The sequence below is a fragment of the Choloepus didactylus genome, chromosome 5 (assembly GCF_015220235.1).
Source record: "Choloepus didactylus isolate mChoDid1 chromosome 5, mChoDid1.pri, whole genome shotgun sequence".
In the NCBI taxonomy this organism is placed as follows: Eukaryota; Metazoa; Chordata; class Mammalia; order Pilosa; family Megalonychidae; genus Choloepus; species Choloepus didactylus.
Window position 1 is genome coordinate 163856553 of NC_051311.1, and position 23344 is coordinate 163879896.

The window sequence follows — 23344 nt, forward strand, 5'->3', positions numbered from 1 at the left end:
GAGTCATATTCCACGTTGCCAGGGAGATTCACTCCCCTGGGTGTCTGATCCCACGTAGGGGGAAGGGCAGTGATTTCACCTTTCAGTTTGGCTTAGCCAGAGAGACAGGGCCACATCTGAGCAACAAAGAGGTATTTGGGAGGAGGCTCTTAGGCACAAATATAGGGAGGCCTAGCCTCTCCTTTGTAGCAACAGTCTTCCCAAGGGTAAATTCCGTGGTAGAGGGCTCAGCCCATCAAACCACCAGTCCCCTATGTCTGTGGTCATGTTAGCAGCCATCGAGGTGGGGTAGGCGAATACCCCTGCATTCTCCACAGGCTCCTCAAGGGGGCTCTACATATTTTTTTCCTTGTTTTTTTAACTTTTTTTTTTTAATCAACTGTATGAAAAATAAAAACATAATAAAAAAATTTTTTTAAAAACATACAATAAAAGAACATTTCAAAGAGACCATAACAAGGGAGTAAGAAAAAGACAACTAACAAGATAACTACTTTACTTCCAACATGTTCCTACTCTATCCCAAGAAAGTTATCTAATATAGCAACATTTCTGTGAACTTGGTCCTACTATACCCATCAGAAATTAACAGACCATAGTCATTCCTGGGCATTCCCAGAATGTTAAATTTACCCATGATAGCTTATCTATTCTTCTTGGATTATTGTTCCCCCTTCCTTAATTGCTCTGTATTGATAGTTCCCCTACATTCTACATTATAAACCACTTGTTTTACATTTTTCAAAGTTCACATTAGTGGTAGCATATAATATTTCTCTTTTTGTGCCTGGCTTATTTCGCTCAGCATTATGTCTTCAAGGTTCATCCATGTTGTCATATGTTTCACAACATCGTTCCTTCTTACTGCCGTGTAGTATTCCATCGTCTGTATATACCACATTTTATTTATCCACTCATCTGTTGAAGGACATTTGGGTTGTTTCCATCTCTTGGCAATTGTGAATAATGCTGCTATGAACATTGGTGTGCAGATATCTGTTCATGTCACTGCTTTCCGATCTTCTGAGTATATACCAAGAAGTACAATCGCTGGATTGAATGGTAACTCTACATTTAGTTTTCTATGGAACTGCCAGACTGATTTCCAGAGTGGCTGAACCATTATACAGTCCCACCAACAATGAATATGAGTTCCAATTTCTCCACATCCTCTCCAGCATTTGTAGTTTCCTGTTTGTTTAATGGCAGCCATTCTAATTGGTGTGAGATGGTATCTCATTGTGGTCTTAATTTGCATCTCTCTAATAGCTAGTGAAGCTGAACATTTTTTCATGTGTTTCTTGGCCATTTGTATTTCCTCTTCAGAGAACTGTTTTTTCATATCTTTTCCCCATTTTATAATTGGGTTGTCTGTACTATTGTCATTGAGTTGTAGGATTTCTTTATATATGCAAGATATCAGTCTTTTGTCAGATACGTGGTTTCCAAAATTTTTTTCCCATTGAGTTGGCTGCCTCTTTACCTTTTTGACAAATTCCTTTGAGGTACAGAAACTTCTAAGCTTGAGGAGTTCCCATTTATCTATTTTTTCTTTTGTTGCTTGTGCTTTGGGTGTAAAGTCTAGGAAGTTTCCGCCTAATACAAGGTCTTGAAGATGTTTTCCTACATTATCTTCTAGGAGTTTTATGGTACTTTGTTTTATATTGAGATCTTTGGTCCATTTTGAGTTAATTTTTGTGTAGGGGGTGAGGTAGGGGTCCTCTTTCATTCTTTTGGATATGGATATCCAACTCTCCCAACCCCAATTGTTGAAAAGACCATTATGACTAAGTTCAGTGACTTTGGGGGCCTTATCAAAGATCAGTTGGCCATAGGTCTGGGGGTCTATCTCCAAATTCTCAATTCGATTCCATTGATCTATATGTCTATCTTTGTGCCAGTAGCATGCTGTTTTGACTACTGTGGCTTTAAAATAAGCTTCAAAGTCAGGGAGTGTAAGTCCTCCCACTTTGTTTTTCTTTTTTAGAGTGTCTTTAGCAATTCGAGGCATCTTCCCTTTCCAAATAAATTTGATAACTACCTTTTCCAAGTCTGCAAAGTAGGTTGTTGGAATTTTGATTGGGATTGCATTGAATCTGTAGATGAGTTTGGGTAGAATTGGCATCTTAATGACATTTAGCCTTCCTATCCATGAACATGGAATATTTTTCCATCTTTTAAGGTCCCCTTCTATTTCTTTTAGTAGATTTATTTAGTTTTCTTTGTATAGGTCTTTTACATCTTTGGTTAAGTTTATTCCTAGGTACTTGATTTTTTTAGTTGCTATTGAAAACGGTATCTTTTTCTTGAGTGTCTCTTCTGTTTGTTCATTTCTAGCATATAGAAACATTACTGACTTATGTGCATTAATCTTGTATCCCGCTACTTTGTTAAATTTGTTTATTAGCTCTAGTAGCTGTATCATCGATTTCTCAGGGTTTCCCAGATATAAGATCATATCATCTGCAAACAATGACAGTTTTATTTCTTCTTTTCCAATTTGGATGCCTTTTATTTCTTTGTCTTGCCGGATTGCCCTGGCTAGCACTTCCAGCACAATGCTGAATAACAGTGGTGATAGCGGGCATCCTTGTCTTGTTCCTGATCTTAGAGGGAAGGCTTTCAGTCTCTCACCATTGAGTACTATGCTGGCTGTGGGTTTTTCATATATGCTCTTTATCATGTTGAGGAAGTTTCCTTCAATGCCTACCTTTTGAAGTGTTTTTATCAAAAACGGATGTTGGATTTTGTCAAATGCTTTTTCAGCATCTATTGAGATGATCATTTGATTTTTCCCTTTCGAATTGTTAATGTGTTATAATACATTGACTGATTTTCTTATGTTGAACCATCCTTGCTTGCCTGGAATGAACCCCACTTGGTCATGGTGTATGATTTTTTTAATGTGTCTTTGGATTCGATTTGCAAATATTTTGTTGAGGATTTTTGCATCTATATTCATTAGGGAGATTGGCCGGTAATTTTTCTTTCTCATAGTATCTTTGCCTGGTTTTGGTATTAGATTAAGGTTAGCTTCATAAAATGAGTTAGGTAGTGTTCCATTTTCTTCAATGTTTTGAAAGAGTTTAAGTAAGATGGTTATGAGTTCTTTTTGGAAAGTTTGGTAGAATTCCCCTGTGAAGCCATCTGGCCCTGGGCATTTATTGTGGGAAGTTTTTTGATGACTGATTGGATCTCTTTGCTTGTGATGGGTTGATTGAGGTCTTCTATTTCTTCTCTGGTCAGTCTAGGTTGTTCATATGTTTCCAGGAAATTGTCCATTTTCTCTACATTATCCAGTTTGTTTCCATACAGTTGTTCATAGTATCCTCTTATAATTTTTTTAATTTCTTCGGGATCTGCAGTTATGTCACCTTTTTCATTCATTATTTTGTTTATATAGGTCTTCTCTCTTTTTGATTTTGTCAGTCTAGCTAGGGGCTTATCAATCTTGTTGATCTTCTCAAAGAACCAACTTTTGGTGATATTTATCCTCTCTATTGTTTTTTTGTTCTCTATGTCATTTACTTCTGCTTTAATCCTTGTTATTTCTTTTCTTCTACTTGGTTTAGGATTGGTTTGCTGTTCATTTTCCAGCTTCTGCAGTTGATCCATTAGTTCTTTGATTTTGGCTCTTTCTTCCTTTTTAATATATGCGTTTAGTGCTATAAATTTCCCCCTCAGTACCACTTTTGTTGCATGCCATAGGTTTTGGTATGTTGTGTTCTCATTTTCATTCATCTCTATATATATAGCAATTTCTCTTGCTATTTCTTCTTTAACCCACTGATTGTTTAGGAGTGTGTTGTTTAACCTCCAGGTATTTGTGAATTTTCTAAGTCTATGATGGTTATTGACTTCTAATTGTATTCCTTTATGGTCAGAGAATGTGCTTTGAATAATTTCAATCTTTTTAAATTTATTGAGCCTTGTTTTATGTCCCAGCATATGATCTATTCTGGAGAAAGTTCCGTGAGCACTAGAGAAGTATGTGTATCCTGGTGATTTGGGATGTAATGTTCTATATATGTCTGTTAAATCTTATTCATTTATCAGATTGCTTAGGTTTTCAGTTTCCTTATTGGTCTTCTGTCTGGTTGATCTATCTATAGGAGAGAGTGATGTGTTGAAGTCTCCCACAATTATTGTGGAAACATCAATTGCTTTCTTTAGTTTTGCCAGTGTTTCTCTCATGTATTTTGTGGCAACTTGATTGGGTGCATAAACATTTATAATTGTTATTTCTTCTTGTTGAATTGCCCCTTTTATTAGTATGTAGTGGCCTTCTTTGTCTCTCAAAACATCCCTGCATTTAAAGTCTATTTTATCTGAGATTAATATTGCTACACCTGCTTTCTTTTGGCTGTAGCTTGCATGAAATATTTTTTTCCATCCTTTCGCTTTCAGTTTCTTTGTGTCCCTGCGTCTAAGATGAGTCTCTTGTATGCAACATACCAATGGTTCATTTTTTTTAATCCATTCTGCAAATCTATATCTTTTAATTGGGGAGTTTAATCCATTTACATTAAATGTTATAACCATGAAGGCATTTCTTGAATCAGCCATCTTATCCTTTGGTTTATGTTTGTCATATATATTTTTCCCCTCTCTCTATTAATATCCTTTATTGTACCCACACCGAATCTCTTTAGTACTGAACCTTTCTCCAAGTCTCTCTCTCCTTTCTTTGTTTCTCTGTCTGTAGGGCTCCCTTTAATATCTCCAGTAGGGCAGGTCTCTTGTTAGCAAATTCTCTCAGCATTCATTTGTCTGTGAAAAATTTAAGCTCTCCCTCAAATTTGAAGGAGAGCTTTGCTGGATAAAAAATTCTTGGCTGGAAATTTTTCTCACTCAGAATTTTAAATATATCATGCCACTTCCTTCTCGCCTCCATGGTGGCTGCTGAGTAGTCACTACTTAGTCTTATGCTGCTTCCTTTGTATGTGGTGAATTGCTTTTCTCTTGCTGCTTTCAGAACTTGCTCCTTCTCTTCCGTGTTTGACAGTGTGATCAGAATATTTCTTGGAGTGGGTTTATTTGGATTTATTCTATTTGGAGTTTGCTGGGCATTTATGATTTGTGTATTTATGGTGTTTAGAAGATTTGGGAAGTTTTCCCCAACAATTTCTTTGAATACTCTCCCTAGACCTTTACCCTTTTCTTCCCCTTCTGGAACACCAATGAGTCTTATATTTAGATGTTTTATATTATCTATCATATCCCTGAGGTCCATTTTGATTTTTTTGATTTTTTTTCCCCATTCTTTCTTTTGTGCTTTCATTTTCCATTCTGTCATCTTCCAGGTCACTGATTCATTGTTCAACTTCCTCTAGTCTTGTACTATGAGTATCCAGAATCTTTTTAATTTGGTCAACAGTTTCTTTAATTTCCATAAGATCATCTATTTTTTTATTTAGTCTTGCAATGTCTTCTTTATGCTCTTCTAAGGTCTTCTTGATTTCCTTTGTATCCCATACTATGGTCTCATTATTCATCTTTAGTTCTTTGATTAGTTGATCTAGGGACTGTGTCTCTTCTGATCTTTTGATTTGGGTTATCCATATTGTCTGGTTTTTTCATATGCTTTAAATTTTTCTGTTGTTTTTGGCCTCTTGGCATTTGCTGAACTTGATAGGGATCTTTAGGATTTGTAGACCAATTGAAGTCTTTATCTCTAATTTTTCAGATCTACAGCTTCGTGGCATACACTTTCTCTAACTAACCAGCAGGTGGTGTCCACGAGCCACCTGTTCTCCACAAGCCAGTTCTCCCCTGCTTTGCCTTTGTGGTGAGTGGGGGAGCGAGTCTTGTGGGGTCCAACTGGTGTACCAAGCTTGTGTGTGTAGTTGGTGTTGCCCGCCCTGTATATGGGGCATGTATCTGGGCGGTCAGGGAGGTGGGGTAACTCTAACAATCAAATCTCCCTGGTGTTCCTGGAGTTTTAAAGCTGCTGCAATAGTCTAATCCTTCAGTTCAGTCCTGCCACAGTTTGTCTCTGCCGCTGAACCACAAGTCCTTGGTATTGGTGTATGGCTCCTGAGACTTGCGAGTAGGTACCCTCTTCCAGGCTGTGCACCCCCTGGTCCTCTGTTGAGGGATGACTGTGCTATGTCACAGGTGAGTGCCATCCCCCCAGGGACGTTCTGGGCTGCTGGGCTGTGTAGGGTGGTGCCCAGTCTGCTGAAATGATGGCTAAATGGGGCTTTGTTAATTCACACTGCTCCACCTTCCCAACTCTGGGACAACCAGCTGAGGGTGCAGGGAAGGCTAATGTCCATGCCCAGTTTTGTGGTGTGTGCGTGTGTTATTTGAAGCACTCCCGTCACACTGGGTTGTCTGGAGCAGCTCTGGGCTATGGGGCTGGCGATGGGCAGGAGTGTTTCCTGTCCACCAGGATGATGGCTGTGAGCAGACACCCCCCTTTTCTTGAGAAGTTGTGGTGTTTAGTGAATTTTCTCAGCCACTGGGTTATTGCCTTTTGTCTCAGAGCTCTCTTAGTTCTGCTCTTGTCTTGACCTGCCCAAATTGCAAGTCTTTGAGGCTTTCTGTATTGGGCTTCTTGGAGTAATTGTTTTAAAACAGAAAAAAAAAGATTAAAAAAAAAAAAAAGCCCTCCTCAGAGATCTAATGGGTTATTGAAATGCTAAGAGACAAAGCAATTAGGGCCATTAAGGAACGATCCAGGGGGCAGAGAGATCAGTTTTTCTTAGGGATTTGCATATGAGCTTCAGGGCCTGAGCTCTGCCCTTCCCCTTTCTATGTTCACCAGAACTCCAAAAATCCTCCGCTTTTATTTTGGAGTTTTTTGTGCTGTTTTTTTCTATGCCTGTCTCCTCTCTGCTGGGCTGGCTGCTCTCAGATTCTCTGGTGTCTGGTCTCAGTCTATCTATGGTTGGAGTTTGGATCAGTAGAATGAGTTTCCGACAAGAGCTGCCACTGCAGTTCTCCCTTCTCCTTCCCAGCGTTGACAGCCCCTCCTCCCATGGGACTGAGCATGGCAGGGAGGGGCACAGGTCCCCTGGCTGCAAAAACTTACAGATTTCACTGATCTCAGCAGTTCAACGTGTTGATGAGTGTTGTGTGAAGTATGCCCAAAGTCAAATTGCTCTGCGGTGTCCAGTCCACACGGTTCCTGGCTTTCTAACTACTTTCCTGGAGGAGTAACTAAAACATACAGCTCACCAATCCGCCATCTTGCCCCGCCCTCTCCCACCGTTTTCTTGTATATGTTTTGTGGCTAAGCATGTAATCAATCTGCACATGCTCGATAATTCGTTCATCTCTAACTATGTCATTTCAGTCCATTGTGCTCATTATCCTAAAACTTGCCCATCTTTTGATGCTATAAAACTATCAGAATTACTACAATTCCAGTAGACAGATTTTTAAGCCGATAAGCTAAATGGTGTCTTGCTTCACACCTAGCAATAAACTCTTTCTCTCTTTGAAACTCTGATGTCTCAGTAATTGGTCATTTGAGCGCTTTGGGCAGGGAACCCACAGCTTTTGATTGGTTAAAGGCCACCAACCTCCAGGAACTTCCACATGTCTTTTGGAGTCACTGTCAGGCTGTTACTTAAATGGATGAGCAGCTGAAAAGGACTGACTTGCCTCTCTTGCTAGATGAAAGAAAAAAAAATGCCACCACTGATGTTCAGGAAAATAACAAAATGACTAACAGGCTGTTCATCTGTGAATTTACTAGACCAAGTTGGTGAGAGAGAGCTCTGCACGGCTCCTCGCATGCAAAAGGAGCGTTTGCAGGAGGTCTTGGATTGTTTGTTCATATTTAATGTTTCAGCTAAAGTCCAACATTGTATCATATTAGCATTTGCCACTTAACTATCACATTCACTTTAAAAACACACCCAACCTGACTCCCAGGGGTGTAAATCTCCCTGGCAAGCAGGATATGACTCCAGAGGATGAATCTGGACCCAGCATCGTGGGACTGAGAACATCTTCTTGACCAAAAGGGGGATGTGAAATGAGACACAATAAAGTGTCACTGGCTGAGAGATTTCAAATGGAGTCAAGAGGTCACTCTGGCGGACATTCTTATGCATTGTAAGATAACACTTTTTGGTTTTAATGTATTGGAACAGCTAGAAGTAAATACATGAAACTATCAAACTGCAACCCAGTAGTAGCCTTGACTCTTGAAGATGATTGTATAACTATGTAACTTACATGGGGTGACAGTGTGATTGTAAAAACTTTGTGGATCACACTCCTTTTATCCAGTGTATGGATGGATGAGTAGAAAACTGGGGACAAAAATTAAATGAAAAACAGGGTGGGATGGGGGGGATGATTTGGGTGTTCTTTTTTACTTTTATTTTTTACTTTTATTTTTATTCTTTCTGGTATCAGGAAAATGTTCAAAAATTGATTGGGGTGATGAATGCACAACTATATGATGGTACTGTGAACTGTTGATTGTACACCATGGGTGATTGTATGGTATGTGAATACTTCTCAATAAAACTGAATTTAAACACACACACACACACACACACACACACCAGAACCTTTGGAGGGGGTGAGGTACAGAGAAGTGTCCCAACCTTTTTTGAAATTTTGTTTTGATTTTTAAGTCATTGAATCAATTTCCTATTCAAAGTAATAATAATATGTTTGTAAAACCAAGAATCACGACAAAGAACCAGCCAGTCTGCTCACCGCTCAGTCTCCCAGTCCTGGCAGGAAACTGCAGAGCCTCCCGGAGAGCACAGACCTGAATCCTTGCTTGGGAAGGACCTCAGAAGCATGGCTTCCTGACTCCACTGCACATCACCTCTCAGGGCAGACAGCAGACAGGCAGGGACACTGGGGCAGTGGAAAAGCTGTCTCCCATCTGCTGCAGCACATGAGGACAAAGTAGTGAGAAGAAAAGTCAGAGTTCCCTCAGGAGCCTGGGACCTCGCATCAGAGAAAGAATGCTAAGGAAGGCCCCTCTGCTTTCCATACCCCAGCGCCAAAATGTGTAATTGGAGAGATCAGGCCGAAACGGGTCCAGGACGGACAGATGGAGCAACACTGCATCAAAGTCAAGGATCCTGGAGATGAGGAGTGGCTGACCAGGGATGGGATGGGGGGTGGGGGATGGGGAGGCTGGTTTCCAGCAGCCTTGGCCCAGCTTTGTTTTAGTCTAAGTCCAAACCTGGATGAGCCAAGACTGTGGGCTGTCTCCCAGGATGTTGCCCAAACCCACATCTGCACCTTGCACCCCATGCCACCACCTGCCTGTTGCTGTCCTAGTTTCAGCCCCTGGGTAACTGCATGGCCCCCGCGCTGCCTTCCCTGCCTCAGGGCTGACCCTCCTCAGACCAACTCCCAGGTGCTGCTGGAATGTTCTCTCTAAGGCACAACTCAGTCGTCCCAGACACCGTCACAAGGAAAGGCCTGGTGGAGGAAAACCAGGTCTCTCGGGGAGAGAGGAAACGAGCTGCACTGGGAATGGGTGCTCCTCACAATACAACAAGGAGAGGCAGTCCCAAAGCTCTGCTTCTCCACCTTTTCTCATTACACACTAACACCAAATAGCACAGAAAGTGCAACCACCAAATCACACCCAACGTGCAAACACCAAATCATACTGAAAGTGCAAACACCAAATCACACTCAAAGTGCAAATACCAAATCACACTGAAACTGCAAAAACCAAATCATGCTGAAACTGCAAACACCAAATCACACAGAAAGTGCAAACACCAAATCACACTCAACATGCAAACACCAAATCACACTGAAACTGCAAAAACCAAATCATGCTGAAAGTGCAAACACCAAATCACACAGAAAGTGCAAATACCAAATCACACTCAAAGTGCAATCACCAAATCATGCTGAACCCACAAATACCAAATCATGCTGAAAGTGCAAACACCAAATCACATGGATAGTGTAAACACCAAATCACACTCAAGTGCAAACACCAAATCACATGGAAAGGGCAATATGCGTGGACTCTCATGGTTTACAAAGACGCCCACATCTATGATGCCACTTCATCGTCATAGCCAACTGTCTTCATCATCCCATGTTTCAGATGAGAAAGCTGCAATACAGAAGGACCAAGTGCTACACGCAAGCCCCCAGAGCTGGTTAAAGGCAGCACCAGGCCCCCTGACCTCCACATTCCACCACAGCTACTTTCCCTAGAGTCCTTTTCCAGATTCCCAGGGTTGGGGGGGGGACATTCCATCACCAGATTCACCAAGACAAGATCTCAGCCGCAATTCCCCAAAGGCTCCCTGGCCCTCAGACAGATGAGCAGACGGAACAAGGCTCAGTTACTGCTCCCACTTCTCTCCCTGTTGGGGGCTCCCTCCAGACCACCCAGAAGGCTGGTTGGCATCTGAGGCACAGAAACACAAACTCTTCAATCAAATGAGCTAAGGACTTAGGAACAGAAGAAGGTGCATGTCCCTAAAGTGAGGTACATCCTTGCCATGTTCTATCTTTCAGGAACCCTGACACAGCACCCCCATGCAGCTTCTGCCCTGCCTCCTCCAGCTTCAGCTTTTGCCTTGCGAAGCTGCTGTGAGAAGCTGTTTCTATCCAGGGCTCATCTCCACTCAGCCTCTAGCTTTGGGCAGGTCTCTTAATGCCCTCTGAGCTTATTTCCTCATCCCCTGAGGGTCCTGGAAATACCGACCATCATTCGTGATATCATTTCCCTGACAAACTGCCATCACCGTCTTTCCTCTGAACCTGCTTTTTTCCCTGAAGCCCAGCACGACCAACCATCCCCGCCTGGCCCTGGGGCTGGAGCTCCAGAGGCCTAGGAGACACCCCTCCCTCCCTGCCCTCAGTGCCCCCTCTGCCCCATCTGCTCAGCTCCCTCTTCCCCAGGGCCTCCTAGGGGATGATCGGGGTGGCCAAGAGGCCGTGCCCACAGGTCACTATGTACTTTGGGCACACCATGAAATCCTGGCTTGTTTGAATTCAGCCTCTGACTGTTTGAGTGTGCAAACATCACAAGGGTCTTTGCAAATCAGAAAAAAACTAAACTCTAAAATAATGTACAAATTCTCACACTCACATTTTTCTGCTCACATCTGTAGGGTAGCAAAACTTACATGTGTGAAAATTTCTTGCCATCAGCCTTATTTTCTGCTAGTTTGCAAAGACCACGGTTTCCCAATTGTATTCAGCCAGGGCAGAGATTCTCAAGATCTGGTCTGACTCTAAATGTCTCTGCAGCGTGGTTCGAGGAGAGTGTAGGTTATTTGCTGAGTGCTACATTGAAAAGATTGAAAGGATGCTCAGATTGAGGTGCCCCTTGGAGAGCGGATGCAGGAGGCAGCAGTGCTTGAAGCCTTCCACCCACACTGTCACTTGGTACGTCCTCGAAGTGACTCCTCCAACGCTGCTCGGGTCTCCTTTACAGCCTCCCGGCCCACCCTCTGCCGTCCTCGAACCTGCCATCAGCCACGCCCCTGGCCCTGCTGAAACACCATCAGGACGCACAGGATCTGGGTCTCTTAGATCTGCTTTCTCTTTTCCTGCGCAGGGACCTGCCCTTCAGCCACTCCGTCTCCGACCCCCTACTCCACGTTCCCTCCAGCACCTCTGCTGACCCCTGTCTGGCCTATGCTACAGGCTCCTGTCGATTTGGCCCCAGCTGTCAATGAACAGGGCCCCCGTGATGCTGCAGAGAAGGCACAGGCTGCTCTGCCGGGTGCAAAGAAGGCACAAAGCTTACCCGCCATGAAGTCCAGGCTGGGTTCCCAGCCTAGCCTGGGTGGGCACATTCGACTTACACAAGTCACAAGAGCCCCTCTTCCCAGGGCATCACACCCCGTCTCCCCTGGCCAGCCCACCCCATCACCATAAGGGTCCGCAGTCTGAGCTTTCCCAGCGCACCTTTGCTTTATTCAACATCCGGGCACCAAGGAGATCTCTGTGGGCCCGCCCCCCGACCAGCATCAACCAATCAATCAAACAATACCCAAATTACAAAAATCCTCTGTCAACCAAAGCAAAAAGTAAGGTAAATGTTTCAGAATCAAAGAGAGAACAGATAACCTATTGTTGGAGACTGAATTTAGTACCCCATAAAGGCATGTTCAAGCCCTAACCCCGGGTCCTATAGAAGGATAGCCCCTTTGGAAACAGGAGCTTGGAAGGGGTCATTATTTGTTAAGGTGGGGACTCATTTGTGAATAGGATCCTCAAAGGATCCTATTTAGATGAGGGCAAATTGACTCAGGGGGGGTCTTACTCCGTATGGCTGGAGGCTTTATTTAAGTAAGGGAAATTGGGCACAGATATAGAAGCCAGAAATAGGAGAGGCTGGAGAGAAAGAGAGGACCATGCATCAGAGGGTCGCTGGAAAGCTGCAGACTCTGGGAAAAGGCAAGCCCTGCCGATACCTCCAAACTGCAAGACAATAAATCCCTATCATTTAAGCCAGCCAGTGTGTGGTATTTGTCATAGCAGCCCTGGCAAACTAAGACACATGTCTTTTAAGAGATAATGAACTTTTCACTCTCCCAACCCACCATCAGGATGTCTTCTGTTTTGGACTTAAAGCCTCCAGATAGTTACTATGCCAGATAAGCTCTGAAACCCAGAAGTACCAGTCTCTCCAAGAACAACAACCAGTTTCATCCCTCTGCCTCATAATGTCAATGCCCCTTTTTCAGCAGGAAGCAATTAGAAGAATCATCACCGAGATATCCCTCAGGATTGAGAGAAAATTATCAAATGAGAAGGAGGAGCTGTAACCAAGAAGTTAGGATTTAAGGGCTGATTATGATTACTAAATCTTTATAGATATTCCTTTTTACTTTCTGATATATTAGCATATACAGAGGGAAATACCTGAAACCTGAATTGTAATCCAGCTGCCTTGATCTCTGATAATGGTTGTATAGCCTTTATCTTGTGCCCTTATGATTGTAAAAACCTTGTGATTAACCTTCACTTGTACCCAGTTATCCAGTTTTTCAACTTTAGAGTCTTATGATCACTAAAGATAGCCCCTAATTTTATTAATGAAGGGTCTTGGGTCAGCCCAGAACTAACTGACCGGAAGTCTATAGTTATCTTGATAACCAAAGCTGGATCTATCCAAATGGGCCCACCTGACATGCACAACAGCTTAGACTCTAACCTAGAAGTCACCTATACCTCATTACAATATGAAAAAATCACACCCATCATCATATTAAGGCCACCATTTTCTTACAAACGTTTTGTGACTAAGCATGTAATCAATCTGCGCATGCTCAATAATTAAGATCACCTCTAATTACATCATCTGGAGCCACTGTGCTCATTACCCTAAAACCTGCCCATCTTTTGATACTGTAAAATTATCAGTTACTGTAGTTCGGGGAAACAGATTTGGGGCCAATAGGTCATCTGTTCTCCTGCTTCTCGCCTAACAATAAAACTCTTTCTCTCTTTGGTAAAAAAAAAAAAAAAAAAAAAAGCAAGTAACAATTCTGAAAATAATTTGAATAAAGAGGAATAAAATGGAAAAAAAAAAAAAAAAAAAAGACAATGAGGCCACCCCCAGTCCTCTCTGGGGGACAAAGGGGGAGCAACAGGTTCCAGGGTGTCTTTCTCCCCAGATTCTCGCTGAAGCGGGGGTCCAGAAGCTGCTGTCCCCGTGACAGAGGCGGGTTTTCTCCCATCATCCCACAGTCTCACAAGGGGCAGATGGGAGCTCTGTTTCTCCGCTCAATATTCCCAGGCCTGGCAAAGGTGGGGGCCACCCGGTGAAGTCTTGCCAAATCATAGCCATGGCTCCAAGCAGAGCGCAGGAAGGAAAATGCAAACTGCTGCTACATGCAGAGTGAATGCATCTCACACATATTGCCCAGGCAGACAGCCAAGCACAAAGAGGACTCTTGTACACAGTCCAACAGAGAGAAAACTCATCCGTGGTGAGAGAAGCAAGGATAAAGGAGGGTGGCATGGGGGCATCTTCTGGGATTGTAAAGCTGCATAATATTCTATCAACTGGAAAATAAACATAAATAAACATAACATAGAATAATAAATTCCTCACCTCGATGAGCAATGATTTAATAAACACCTGTGAATGATTTAATAAATACCTTTCCTCAGGTCAGTCTCAGAGGGGACTGGATGCGTGTCTTAAAACAGACTGTACTAGGATCTTTAGAAACAGTTCAGTTCTGAATAACAACCTGTAAATTGAAGTCTGATTCCCCCAGCTCAGCCTCCCACCCTGCCCACCGTCAGCCTGGGTTGCTCCAGCTGCCATCAGCAATGGCTGGAGGCATGGAAGAGGCCCAAAGACCAATGTTTTTGGTATGTCTCCCGGGAAGTCATCTTTTAAGAGGATGAGACTCTGGCTCAGGCTGCACATGGCCAATTTCATTATCGCTCTCAAGTGCAAATCCCCAAGCTCAGCCTGCCGAGAGATCGGTCATGTGGCAGCCAAGAGAGAAGGATCCTTTATAGTTTCCGAGGCCACAGTGCAGAACCGACTGGCTGTTTGTCCAGTGTTATGTTGTAGGTATTGGGGGTTCTCTCCCTTTCCCACCTGACTGAGAGCTCCTACATGACAGAAACAGTGGCCCTCTGTCCCCATCTCCCCAGAGCCTTGCACGGTGCCTGGTGTGGAGAAGGGGTTTGCAGAGTGATTCCGGGACTGAAGTGGGGTTGGGAGTGAGTGGGGCAAGCTACACAGAGAGCTCCGTGTCGGTAAGAGCCGACTGCGAAGTCAATAGTGCACATCTGCAGAGAACTTTGTCCCCAAATCTGGCACCTGCCTGCATTTCCCCTTTCATCCCTTTCCACATCCCCACCTCCACCCCTCGTGCCTAGGCTCCACCCCAGGCCATGTACCTCCACCACTCTGGGCTCTTACCCAAGATGCTTTTCTCCTGAAATGGAAAACTACTCACCTTTAAAGGCCCAACTTTAAAAACCTCTCCTGAAAGCCCCCCAATAAACCCACCTTTCCACCTTGACTCGGCACTTGGGGTTAGCATATGTCTCCCCAACAACTGGGGAGACCTTGGGGCTGGCGCAGCACCTCGTACATCAACCTGTTCCCATAGCCCCCAGTCCAGTGCTGCAAAAATGTTGGTTGAAGGATGTAATTGAAAGATGCAGCCTACCATGAAATTAAACTCCAGTCCACTCTCTGTGAAATGCTGATATTCACTTTCCCAAAACTGCCACTTACTACAAGCCAATTTTCCATATAACCACAGAACAATGGTTCCAAAAACCATGGAACAATGACAGATTTGGAGTTTCATAAACACTCACTCAGAGCCCCAGCCACCACCTAGCAGCACCCGACAACCTGGCTGCATGTTTCATATGAGTAATTGTTTTCCCATCGAGTCTAATTGTCATGGGAACAGCTGTCGCTGGACATATATGGGTGTATACGTGTGAGGAGAGAAAGAGAGAGAAATATGTGCTTCGTAAACTTAAGAGATTTTTAGACAAGGAATCTCCTAGAATAAACACTGTACATGACACAGACACACACACTCATATGCACACATATACACACATGTGTGCACACAAACATTCCCTGGGAACAAACACCTCTTAATGGGTGAAAACAGAAATGATATATTCAAATATGAAACATAAGTAAATGTTGGTTTTACTCCCAGGATATGCTGAAGAAATGTTTCTTTCCCTTCCTGCATTCTGAAACTCTGGTAGGGGACCTGGAGATGAGCACCCGGGAGTCCCCAGCTGGTCCCCAGGGACCTGCACACCCCATGGTGATCACACTCCCTGTCCTTGTTGGTCCAGGTGAGGAGGGGGCATCTTCAGCTCCTAGGAGAACTGGAGTTTGCATCACAGGATAATTCAAGATGTCTCCAAAACGCACTGAGAATGAGCAGCATTTGTCTGAATTAGACGCCCAATACCTCGTTCCAGCCAGAAACCAATGGTGCCTACAAATCCCAGCCCTAAGCACTAAAAAAAAAAAAAAATTCATGGCTATAAATAGGACAAAAGACATCCACATGGCTGAGCACGAGCTTAGAGACCCCCCTCCCTCGGGCCGGCACCTTCTGTCCACTCTCCCCGGGTCCCTGGCAGGCACCCCACCCCCATCACCCACCTTCACTATCGCCTCCACGACCTTTCCACTTCTCAGCACTGGGAGCTACGAGGTGTCAGATACCGTACCTGACCCTTAGCATGGTGCTAAATGAGAGAGAAGAAAATCTCGCGGAGAGTAACAAAATACACGAGTAGGTCCTCGCTGCTCCTCCGACGGAGCGCTTGTGCTGCGTGGGTGCTGCGAGCGCGGCCCGGCGCCCCCACTCTGCTGTCCCGGGCGGCGTGCAGCATTAGCAGGAAGCTGGTACCAGCATTGGGAATCTGGAATTCCAAGCAAAACATCGCCTCCCCGACTTGCCTTAGGATTATGGCGCCCTGGAGCCCCATGTCAAGGCGCAGATAGTGCAGCTGCCCCAAAGAAACCATCACGCTGTGTATGTGAATAATGTGAATGTCCCGGAGGAGAAATACAAAGAGGCGCTGGCAAAGGGTGATGTTGCAACTCAGGTAAGCTCCTCAGCCTGCACCGAAGGTCAGTGGTGTAGGTCATATCAACCATACCATTTTCTGGACAATCCTGAGCCCTGATGGTGGCCCAGAACCCAGAGGGGAGTTGCTGGAAGCCATCAAACGTGACTTTGGTTCCTTTGTTACATTTAAGGAAAAGTTGACAGCTGTATCCGTTGGTGTCCACGGTTGAGGTTGGGGTTGGCTTGGCTTCAGTAAGGAACAGAGCGCTTACACATTGCACCTTGTTCTAGTCAGGATCCATTGTAAGGAACAAAGGGTCTTGTTTCACTGCTGGAAATTGTTGTATGGGAGCATGCTTATTACCTTCAGTATAAAAATGTCAGACTTGATTATCTAAAAGCTATTTGGAACGTAATCAACTGGGAGAATGTAACTGAAAGATATATGACTTGCAAGAAATGAAACATCAATCATTACACTTCTATGTAAAGATTTTTATGACTGTTTTTGTAACCAGGAAGAGTGTGCAGTATACTTATAAGCTTCTGGATTGTAGAATTTCTAAATACTGCTTATTGAGATATTTCACAAACAGAATTCAATGATATAATTTCACATTTTAAAAGTTTGATTGGGCAACTGTTTGAAAATATTGAGTGCTTTGTATGATTTAGTCTTTTGATGAACATTTTCTTTAGACAGCTTAAATAGCTTAGGAGATTGTAATTATCATCGCAAAAACATTAAAAATATTCTATCCTTATACTCTTGGAACCTGTAGGAAAGCCTTTATAATTCTGTTTTATTGCAATTATAGGAAGTCCAGTCTTTTGCCCCACTTGTTTAACTGTAAAGCCCAAAAGAAATATTCAACTTTCAACTGAAAATTGCTTTTTTTGTAAATAATCCTCTGTTAAGTATTATTTCTAGTAGATCTCACCAGTGGTCTCTAATTATTGATAGTCACATGTTAATATCATTTTTTAAAAACATAATTTGATTGTTAGTCAAGAACTGCTTTATTATGAGGAGGTGGTTATGTATTTGAATTTGTTCAAAGGCAGAAATATAAAAACTTCAATGTGAAATTTTGTCTTCAAACATAGAGACATATGTATTGTATAGAAGTTCCAAAATGGACAAATGATGGCCTGATTGATGAAATCAATGACAGGGATTAAACCACAACTTCAGCTTATCTAGTGGTCATGTACCTCCCACACTTACCGCTTCTTTTGATCCTGCTTCTGAGCATCCCTTTCAAGGGAACTGGGCTGCTACTTAGAGAACTACCTTCCCAAGTAGAAGTAAATTGATCTTGGGACAAGGCCAGCTGTGTACTTCCCTCAGAAACAAAAATTATTCTTTCCCTTTTTTTTTTTTAATGTACAGCCACAATAAAAACTTCATATTGTATTGTTTCTTCAATTAAAGGAAAAATATACCCATAATATAGTGAGATAAGCATGTCAAATCATGTTCCTGTATGGTTTTTGAAAATAGACCTGGGGATTATTTAAGTGTAGCAGGGATACTCTTCATATTTGATTTAATGTTGTCATGCATTTTCCCATGTTGCTTAATTGTTGTTCTAATAATTTTTCATGGCTGTATATTTTATCAATGAGACATTTCCTCATCTATTTTAGAGCTGTATTACTGGATATTTCACTTGTTCTCAATTATTATTTAGTACAAAAAATGCTTTGGGGAGCAACTCCATGCACACAGGTTTTTTCTTCAATTGGAATGTTCTCTATGCATTTTTCTATATAGGATTTTTCTTAAGCCTATTTAGTAACCAGATGTTTTCCAATTTATTTATTTTTCATTTATGCCCCAAATTTTATTTTTCTATTTTTTTCATGTAAAAACAGAGTAACTTAGCAGTTTCAATATTGAAGACTGAAGTTTGAAAATAATAAAATTCAAGGTACTTTTCTCTTAGAATTCAATTAGGAAAGTATTTAGGCTTTCTGAATTGTCAAAAGTATTGATAAGAGTATTGGCAACTGTATGTGCTTGTGGATTGAAAAACATTAGAGATTCTGATCATCATCCTTTCTATACCACAGTAAAGTGACTTTCGTGGAGCTCAAATGTGAGTCATCTGTTTACTGCTTGCCTATATGAACAAGGCAGTGAACTCTGTCTAAACAGACGATCTAGAAAACTAGGGCCTTCTCAAAAGATGGGCTTTTGAATACAAGTAGTCTGTCAGATCATGGTTTCTACTGAGCTAACAAATATATGCAGAGACTACTAATTCATATAAAATTTTTCAACTCCTACTAAGCTTTAAGAGTCCAAAAAAATTCAATGTGGAAATTTCTACAGGGCTCTGTTTTTGCTTTGACTTTATGTTGAGAGAATGGAGGAAAGAATGGGGGAAAGCACACTTCAGTAAGATTTTTGTTTTTCCTCCATGTTGGATAGATTTTAAGAGACTAAGATACTTTTAAAACTAAAGATTTTAATCATCCAGCAGAAAATGAGACTTTAAGATTCTGTTCAGCCTTATTTTCCTAATAGAAAAGAAACAGAAGAAAATAAAATTGCAGGTTTCTTCTGTGAAGGAAAAGAGCTGCTCATCCAAGAGGGATTTTTGTGACCAAACCAGCAGTCCATACGCTACTCCTGGACATGCTTACAAAATGAACACCCAGAAAATAAAACAGGACACCCAGGAAATAAGGATGACTCTTTACTCAGAGAAAACAGATGACACAAATGGAGCAGGCCCGCAGGGCACTGGCACACATGCACATTACACGGGGGGGGGGGGGGGTCCCCACACCCAGGGAGCTCCTTTAAGGTCACAGAGACCAGACTGGTGCTGGAGAGACCTCCCCCCCAAAAACCCACCGCACCCCCACAGTGAGCTTGCACACGGAGCCTCCAGTACATCAGGTCCTGCCTGCTCAAGCCCCCTCCACGCTCCCACCGAGGGGCCCTGCCCAGCCCGCCCAGCCCTGTCCACAGACACAGTCCACAGCCCTCCCACAGGCAGGTCAGCAGCTTCCCCGTGTGGCTCCTGGGGGAGCTCCGTAGCCTGTTCCAGCTGTCTTCTCTGGCACCTTCTGGCAATGGGACAGATGCCACTGGCCTCCTCACCTGGAGGGCTCAAGAATTCCCCACCTAGGAGCATCTTTCCCAGGCTCTCCCCTGCCTTCTCCATGGCCAGATCCTCAGCCTTCACGGGGGCCGTGGGTGGGGCCGGGCCTGGGGTCAGGCCTGGGGCAAGAACTGGAGCTGGGGCCTAGGCCTCTGTGCTAAGAAGTGGCCCTGAAACACAGAGGGAGCAGCCCAGCCCAGCCCAGCCCTGGGGAGCTCAGAGTGAGGGCACCCCATTTGCTGCAACCAGAACACAATTCCAGCCCTGGCCACGTTTTCTTCTGCTGGCTAGAAAAGAAGCGTGACAGGCCGGGGTGCAAAGCTCTAGTCCCACCATGCAGCAGGCTGGTCAGCGGGAACCTTGATGGCCCTGGGGCCCTGCCCATGACCCAGGAGAGTGCGGTCGCAGCATCCCCAGCTCCCCAGCCCCAGGGAGCCTCCATCCAGTTTGCAAGGCATGACTCCCACTGTCCTACCAAGGACCCACTGGAGCCACGCCCTCACCCCAGCTTGTCCCCATGTTGGCTGCACCAAACCACCAAGCCTGCCATGGCGACGGTCAGCAGGACGGGGAGGGCCACCAGGGGTATGAGGATTGCATCAGGGGGGTCTTCCCAGTGGGTCTGGTCCATTGTGCAGTTGGAGAAGAACTGCCTGTGGATGCTGGTAATGAAGCCCTCGGCCAGGGGGTTGGGCCAGTAGCACCCCACGATGTTGGTCTCCACCTCCGTGCAGCTGGTGAAGGTCTCGTAGTACCTGCAAAGCAGAGAGGGCTGGTGACGCAGGCTCCCCAGCACCTTCTCGCGGCCGATGGGAACAAAAAAATGGCCTGGGTGGGCAGCGGAATGGGGTAAGGGGGTCAAGCCCTGGCTTGGCCACCTCCCCGTGGAAAAAGTCACTTCCACTCTCTGGATCACACACAAGGAGTTGGCACTGGACAGGCAGGATGGAAGGTAGCCCTCGCACACTGCTATCCCGCGGAGTCCATCTCCCCTCACCCCCTGCACCCCACCCAGGTCTCCTTGCCGGGGAGCATGGCACACCCATTCTAATGCCCCCATTGCCTGCTGATTTCTTGCCTGTGTCTTCCCTGCTTTCACCTCCACCTAAACCAGCTTCCCCCACCTTTGCACAACCTAATTGTACTCAGCCTTCAAATGATGCCTTGTTCTCAAAACCTCTCATTTCCCATGTGCCCCCAGCCCAGGCTGCACAGAGCCTGCACACCCTCTGCCCACATCTGGGTTACTTTAGTCCGTGACTCGCTTGGAAGCCGAGGGTCTGGGCCCAGCCAGTGGGTCCCCCAGCACTACTCAGGTCTGCCCAGTGGGACCCCCACCCCTCTCCAAGCTGAACTTCTCACAGGCTGAGGGGCACGCTAAGGCCCAGCTGTTGGGGGCTGCAAGAGGAGAGGTTTTTCTATGGCCAGAAGCCTCCCAGCCTGTTCTTGATGATCAGCCAAGTTGGGCTACCCTCATTCACCAGTGGCTGGTGAAGAGGGCTCAGAATGCTGAACCCCAGCCCAAGCCGTGCCTCCTGCTTCTTGGAAGTCACTTCCCTGGCCCCATGTCTGGCTGGACACACACTTAACCAGTGCAACAGCTGAGCCCGAGCCCTTACAGTAATCTCCCAATCCATGAGAAAAAAACAACCATGATGCTGCATCCATGCAGCAGACCAAGGGCTAAAAGGACAGGGACCCAGATCTCAGCTTAACATGAAGAAGAACTTTCTAAGAGCCAGCTGCCCGGGGGAACAGTGAGCTGCTACAGAATGGGGAGACCTCGCTCTCAGTGGGTTTGCAAGGCCGAGACTGGCAACCACTTGCCCAGGATGCTCTCTGAAGAGGTTGATGGACATATCTGCTCAGTCCCAGGGCTGCCACTTTCCAGCCCCCTCACTGGTGGGCCCACCCCACCCAGCCACTATCCATAGACACAGACTCACAGCCTGCTGGACTCAACCCGCAGCACACAGGGGGCTCTGCAGCTCCCTGCACGGCTCCTGGGGAAGACCCAGGAGGCTCCTGGGGAAACTTGTTCCTTCCTCTTCTCCAAATCTTTCCAGCTGTGGGACAGGACTACAGTGGCCTCTTTGCCAGGAGGGCTCAGGAATTCCCTGAGTAGCTTCATTCTCAGGGGCTCATCTGCCCTCTCCTGTGGCCAGAGGCATGTCACCCAGGCCTTCCCAGGTGGCCAGTCCTTCCTGCCTGGCTTTCCCTCCTCCTCCTTCCTGAGCTTCTGCCGTCCAGGAAAGGCATGACCTGGCCTGACCCACAAACAGGAAGGAACCCCTTCCTACAAGGAACTTCCTGCATGGAATACTCTCTCTGCCTGGCTTCTACCCAAATGTCAGAAGGGAAGCAGGAAGTGGGAAGTGGCTGATCCCCCGGGGCCAGTGCCCTCCCGAGGCTCATACCTCCCTCAGAAGGAACCAGAAGACAGGCAGACACACCCCTCTGCTCTTCCAGCTAATCTCAGAAGGAAGAGCCAACATGGGCCGGGAGGAGCCAGGAGGCCAAGGGAGCGGCATTGAACCTGTGTCCATAGCACCAGGATTTCCCACGCCCCAGTGGTGATCCCAGCACTGTGACGTCCACCCAGCTCCTGGGACACCTCAATACCCTGTGTCCCCAGGCAAACCTGTCATCTTCCCCAAGCTTTCCCCTCTATAGGGCCCAACTCTGGGACCTACAGTCCCCACCCACTCACCCCAGCCAGCTGGTCTGCTCTGCTTAGCCAGACAAAGCCACTGGACTTAGAAAGTCTCCAACATCCACTTGTGTTCTGATAGGAACCAGTGACTTCTGTATAATTCCCAGGCTGCTTGCAAAGCTCTTTCAATGTACTGCCAGCCCAGGAACACCCCTGACGACAGGCATCCCCAGGTCTCAGGTATGGCTGAGACAAGCCAGAGGCAACCCCCGAGTCCAGAGGCAGGCAGATCCTGCGGACACCCACTGTGAACCGTGAATCCTGGGAGGGAAGAGGGTGAGGGTGCAGCCACTGAGGCCAGCATGACCCTTTAGCGGTAGTCCTCACAGCCCCAGGAATTGCCGATGAGGTGTGGGCAGGGCTGGAGGGCACCTGTTTCTCAGGCCCCAGCCAGAGCTAGGGGAACCCCAGGGCAGGGATTATCTGTGGCTTTGGGGCACCCACTGGAGAAGACAGTATGGACAGTGGTTTAGGACTTGGGTGACAGTCAGTGTGACTGGGTTCTCCAAGCCCAGCCTGGCCATTTGCCATCTTCGTGACCAGGTATGTTCCTTGATTCCTAAGCCTCAGTTTCTTCCTCTGTAAATGGGGTTAATAATACCTACCCAATGAGGTGGTTAAAGAACCAATAGGTTTATGTATACATACACCTAGCAAGCACATGGCACAGGGTAGATGCTCGGTGACATCTCAGGGAGGGGCTGAGCATCAGCCCCTTCTCATATCTGCGGATCGACTCTCTGGGGCTCCATGTAAACAGCTACACAGCTGGTGCTTCTCAAGAAGGTTGGGCACAGCCTATATATTATAATAGCAGATGCTTTTGTGAGTAAAGACACCAAAAACTCAGGCAATTGCATACATGACCAAAGAGTTGCAGAAGGCCTGAGCTGAAAGGGGTCTTAGATTCACTCTTCCATAAAAGTACAATGCCTTCTTACATACCAGGCATTTTGCAATGCACTGGACTGGGGGAGAGGGAGTCTTGAAAAGAAGTATTAAAATGCCTGGTATTCACAAAA

The 23344-nt window shown here is 45.2% G+C and overlaps 1 pseudogene; it reads left to right on the top strand.

Moving 5' to 3' along the window:
* The first annotated feature begins 16171 nt into the window (after positions 1–16171).
* Positions 16172–16956, top strand: LOC119535492 (annotated as a pseudogene).
* Positions 16957–23344: the final 6388 nt, after the last annotated feature.